Here is a 6,000-nt window from a genome sequence, read left to right as displayed (position 1 = left end):
AGTATGCTGTAAGTGTCTCTTTACAGGAATAAATTGTGCAAGATATCAGGAAATAGGTTTATTATTTGCTCTCTTTATTAGAGTGGATTGCATACTTGTATATTAATATCATGTCTGCACTTTGTACAGAGAGGAAAAAGAATGTGGTTAGTCTAGTGAGGGATAAATACAGAAAGCAGGAGGAAATAGTTTGTCTACCTCTGTCTGCAGTTTAAAAACTGACCTACCAACATACCAGAAACTACCCAGAATATCTCACCAAATCACATTTCACTCTTGTGGTTAACATATTAAATGCATGTCCTCTTTGCAGCCAACGTTTGAAATATCTGAAACGCCACATATTTTATATATACTAAGCTAGGTTTGAGGCTTCTTTGTGCTCCTTTGTTGGGGCGTTGCTGCACCATCACCTAATGTAGTATGAGCTATATAGAATAAAATCATCCCTGTACATTGTGTGTAGTTGGAAATACAAGCTATTCAGACTAAGATAATTTTTGTACCAGGCTGTAAACATGTTTATTTTTTAGGCAATGATTACCTTTTCATGAATGGGTGTGTGTGCAGTTTGTGGTCCTTCGTGAGCCAGCCTCCAGTGGACACTCAAAGATCTGCTCCAATTCTCAAGACTGAAGGTTGCGACTTGGAAATTTGCCTTAATATTCTTACCTTTACTATAATCCCTACCTTAACTTAACAAGCTACTTGTGGTTAATGTCATGCAAGAGTTGCAATGTGGTCAAGGTCACGGCTTAGGCAAAATAGTTATTGTGTGTTAGCAGAGGTTTAACCTTTGGGTTTGATCAGGCATGACTTTGGACTAACTATGCTTGTAGTATCAAACATCTTGTCTATGCTGAGCTAACACAAGGTCTGATCATAATGACCATATTCCAAAAAATGTCACCAAAACAAATAAAGCTGCACTTGGATTGGTCTGCTGTTGTTATGCTGTGGAGACTCCCTAACAGTGTAAACAGCAACCTATGTGTGGATATAGTATATGCGTATTTGTATGTATATTATGTATACACATACCAGGGTCTCCCACTGTATATGTATGAGCGTTTGATATGCATCTTGGTCAGTGTCACTGATACAGGCTGACTGGAAAGGCCCGCCACACTGCTCTTCCCCTCCCCCATCCCGCCATCTCTTTTGCTCTGCTTTTGTCTACGTATTACTACCTCTGCCCTCTGACCTGCTTTCGGTCGCTCTGCCCCTCATCTGCGGCACAGAAGACGCTGTTCTCTCTCTCATATGGCTGCTAGAATAAAGGCAGCACTGTATCCTACAAAAACCAATGATGATGTCAGCTTGTTATTGACTCTCCCAGGTCTGAATGACTGAGCAGAGGATAGGGGGTGGGGTGGAATCTATCTATTGCAGCGAGGTGACCAGCCAGGCAAAAATGAGCTCTAGTGTGTGTGTGTGTGTGTAAGTGTGTGTGTGTGTGTGTGTGTGTGTGTGTGTGGTGTGTGGGGGATGGGTGGGATCCTGCAGTCCTCGTTTCCGCAGACATAATCTGTCCCAGTTGCTGCACACCTCTTACAGTTTACAATAAGCTCTCTCTCTCTCTCTCTCTCTCTCTCTCTCTCTCTCTCTCTCTCTCTCTCTCTCTTCCCCTCCCCCACATCTTTCTCTCTCTCTGTCTTTCTCTCTCTCCCCTCTTGTGTAGAGATGGATGATTCCATCTGAGTAGTGAGGCAGAGAGATGGACATAATGGGCAATAAGACAAGAGGAGAAAAACAGAGAGCATGACAATAATAAAGTGAGCTTAGACAGACCTTCTGTTAAAATGACCTTGCCAACATGACCAGGCTGCTTTGTATTTGTTGGATGTTTCCAGGGAGCTATATATTATATAAAAGCATTGAAGAATACAATGGAACACAGCACAGAGAGCTACAAAAAGGCCTGTTTAAATTATATGTAAAAGGATGTAACAGATATTTCAATGCTTAACCTGTTTACAACATATATGATAGCAAACCACAGCTCTTCTTAACCCTGTAATAAGGCCACTGAGATGATCAATCCAGTTGCTCATGACTAGCTGTTTGCTTATTATTACCATAACAAAGAGTTAGTCAGTGACTACTGTTGGGAAGCTTAACTAGAAATTGATGTAAGGGTCACACCCCTTTGCTCTCTCCTATTTATCCAAACAGAGCTTAGCTGTATTACAACCTTTGATAATGGATTCAGGGCCTGTGTCCACTAACTGCGTTTTTGGCAAAGGCAGTGCCTATTTCCTAAACAATACCAATGCAGTTCAGCATTTTTAGAGCTGTGTCCTTAGTGTCAGCTGTTTTTGTCACTCTCAGTTAAATAATAATTCAACTTTTGGAAAAGCTGCTGTGCTCGTCAAGTTCATCAATGTCATGTCTCTCTCTTGACCAATCGAAATCAAGAAGGGGAGGGACTGTCAAGACTTCTGATATTAATTTTGTCAACACATCACCCATCTGTTTCTGAAGTGCTGTTTTGAAGCCAATCGGTGGTGGCAGCCATATTGGAAATGCTGAACTCAACCAAACTGCTGTCGAGCGAGTGAGATGTAAAGAGGCGGGCTTTGAGCCTGCTAGCCAACAGCTACAGTGTTCCTGCCTGTCAGTCAAGTCAGCCGTGCCTCTCATGATGGAAGCTCATAATCTTAATATCTTCAAATTAGGCCTTGTGAAAAAATTCACCCCCCGTACAGTATGTGCCGATCGAGAGATGAGCTATCCAGACTACACTCATCTTCTGTACCAGGATGTCAACATGTTTATTTCTGCTGTAAAGATCGGCTTTTTTGAATGGGTGTGTATGTGGTTTACAGTACTTCCGGAGCCAGCCTCAAGTGGACACTCGATGAACTGCAGGCTTTAACACTTCCGCATTGGCTTCAATTCTAATTAATTCACAGGTACAATTTTAAGCCCCAGAGCTGCTGCTAATGCCACAACATGATTTATGTCAATTGATTTTAAGTTCTTTGAGGTTTTTTTGTAAAATTCCAAAGAATAAAAGCAGGTTTTAAATGTACAGAGCATTTTAAAGCAGACGTAATTGTATATAGCAGTGATGCAAAAGTGCCTTTGGACAACTTTCATAACCTTGCAACAGTAAGCTCTGGTGTTAAGTTTTCTGAATTTGGGGTTGTGTGTGCTGTTGGCGAAAAGAGGGGAATTAATGGACACAGGCCCTAAGACTTATAACTGGCATAGTAGACGTAATTCATTTAATTTTGTTAACAAACTAAAACGTTCTTTATGAAAATGTTAGCTTGGATGCATGCTGTTTTCCAAAAACTTAAAGTATGAGAACATGTACACACTCATAATTCTGTAATTCTTGTGACAATGTCTTGTTCTTCCTTAGTAGACTTTGTTCTCCCTTGTGTTTAGGACTTAACTGAAAAAGAAATTAAGCAACAAAGATAAATATTAAAAGCCCAGAGGCAACTTTGTCTGCAGGCAGCATTTTCCATGTTTCAAAGTGCTTCAGTTAGAGTGAGATTCAGACATCTGAACTGCTCCCACACACTATTTGATATTCACCCTGAGGTTCTTTGGTCATGTCTTCCCTGCCTCCACAAACTTTCTGTGTGTGCTCTCATTTCTGAGGGCTTTTTACCTATTATGAGTTTCAGCTGAGGCATTGCCTTTACACAAAGAAAACCTTCAGCTCTGTTTTGTTTACGTCATCTCTGTACAAATATTGCCCTCAGGGTATGTGAAATCATAAAAGATTTTACAAAGTACAGTTTTCTTCATAGTCTGGAATCAATAAAAGACCTTGGATTGAAAACACCTTCTCAATAGGAAGAGGAGTTTCTGGGAGGTGGAATTTGCCCACTGACACTGTAACATAATTACATATCAAGTTTGTGTGGTTGTTCCACAAAACCCTCCACATCAAATTCTGTTTCTTGCTTTGATTCTCTCCAGATTTCTTACAGTTAAACAAAAGCTTTTGTGTGTACACTTCTAAATCACTGAGGGGACTATTGATGCAGAGTTTTTCATTTTGTCTTGTAGATGACCTAGATATGTTTCTTATTAAAGTATACACGCGATATAGTATCAGAAGAATGTTTCAGAGAATTCGGATTGAGTACCTTCAGTTTTTGACTTTTGCTTCTGTAAGCTACTGATTATATCAGACCAACTTAGGCTGTTACAACAAAAACCTCTGTTTGGATTTGAACAAAGTGAGTGTTGTTACTCATAAATAAAACAATTTGTTCATATGAGAGGGGGGACAGTTCAAAGGGGTGTGTTATTTCTGATAACTTCTGATTTACACATGCACAAAACTCTTGAAAATTGCCAAAGTTTGTCACCCCAGCATGATCCTGAATTTTTTCCTGTAGCCTCCAGACATATTTCCACAGGAAGTCGAGATGGTCCAAAGTGGGAATGCAAGAAAATATTCAGAAAGTTCATCACTGCAAGTTAGCAAGGGTGATGACATTTGCATAATCTGCAGAGATATCCAGCAAAGATGCCTGCAAATCCTTCTGTTTATATGTAGCATTGATTTAAATGCACACAGTGTCGTTAGGTCTTTGTTGCTACATCTGCCATCATGTTCTAAACATTAAACTGTGGCTTCCACAGAGCACTTACGATGTCATACCCTGCCTCTTAAGACTCATCTCCTCCTCTTTGTCTTACACAAAAATCTTTACTCTGTGAGGAACAAGCACCTCTGGAAAATTTCAGGGCAGGATTCCTGCATTAAATGCCATTTTAGGAGGGTTTTATGGGCTTGACTCTTTTTGAGGTCTCTACTAGGTTGTCTTGTGAGAAAGAGTTAAAATAAACTGAACTTTGATACTCAGAGTCACTGACCTTTCAATACTCTGCCAGAGGCTTGAAAGCAGACTGTCGCCATCACGATGGTCTTGTTTCAAAAATAGATGCACGCATGAAGAGTCTGTGAGAAAATTGTGACGCCACAGGAGGAAGTAGTGAATGTATCTAAAGGTTTACATACAATGGTTTCAGTCATGCTTTTACTATATCTTCATCTTCATACTTAAACCTTGCTGTGCAGTCTACAGTCCAGCAACTCCAACCACAATGAAATGTGGCTCATTCATCTGAGGTGACTACAGCTATTACCATGCACTCATAATAAATAATATTAACTAAAAGAAGAGATCGCTTGCCTTTTTTCAGCCCAGTGTTTTGCCTCTCAGGTGACCTGTGGGTGGCCCTGCTGTATTGGTGGAGCTTTTAGGAGGGGGCTGATAAAAAAAACTGCCAGCCACCACTTCTCACAGCTGTAAAAAAAAAAGAAAAAAAAAGAACAAGAGGCAGCCTCAGCTTTGTTTTCTGGTCACTGCTATTTATAGCAAAGAGTTGTGAAAAATGCACTAAAATCAAACAGAAACCAAGCACAGTATTATTTTTTTCACATTGTCCTGTATATTAATGCTTAACAAACAGTGCTTTATAACTCAGTACAACACCGCTTTACTTTTAAATGGCACATTTCACTTTTGGAAAACTCCCAGATGGCTCAGTTGACAGTCAAAAGTAATGTGTATCTTTCGTCAAATAGAACTAAAACATCATGAAAGCACTTTGAGTTTAAATTACCACCTGCCAGCTAAGCATACAGTACATGCAGCTAATGAGACTACATCACATAAGCCAGCAGAGCACAACTTTGGAGAGCGTGAACCGCAACAGGCCTGTAGCTCGGATCTAAGGGATGTCCTCAGGTTGGCGAGTTGTGAACAGTCAAATGCCTCAGCATCATGGAGAATAACCGGTATGAGAGAAAGCAACTAAACTGGAACTCCTGAAGAGTGTAAAAGCTGTTGCATTAACAAGGATCACTGGATCTCAGTGAGTAATCAAAGTGATCTCGGAACAACTGCACAACATACTGACACTGACTGGACGTTTGTATATACACTACTGTATATTTCAAAATGTGTAACAGAGTTGTCCTTTGAAAAGGCAAACAATAAAAACAAACACTGTATTTCATTGAAT

Source organism: Notolabrus celidotus, chromosome 2 (genome assembly GCF_009762535.1).
Source record: "Notolabrus celidotus isolate fNotCel1 chromosome 2, fNotCel1.pri, whole genome shotgun sequence".
Lineage (NCBI taxonomy): Eukaryota > Metazoa > Chordata > Actinopteri > Labriformes > Labridae > Notolabrus > Notolabrus celidotus.
This window is presented reverse-complemented; position numbering follows the sequence as displayed.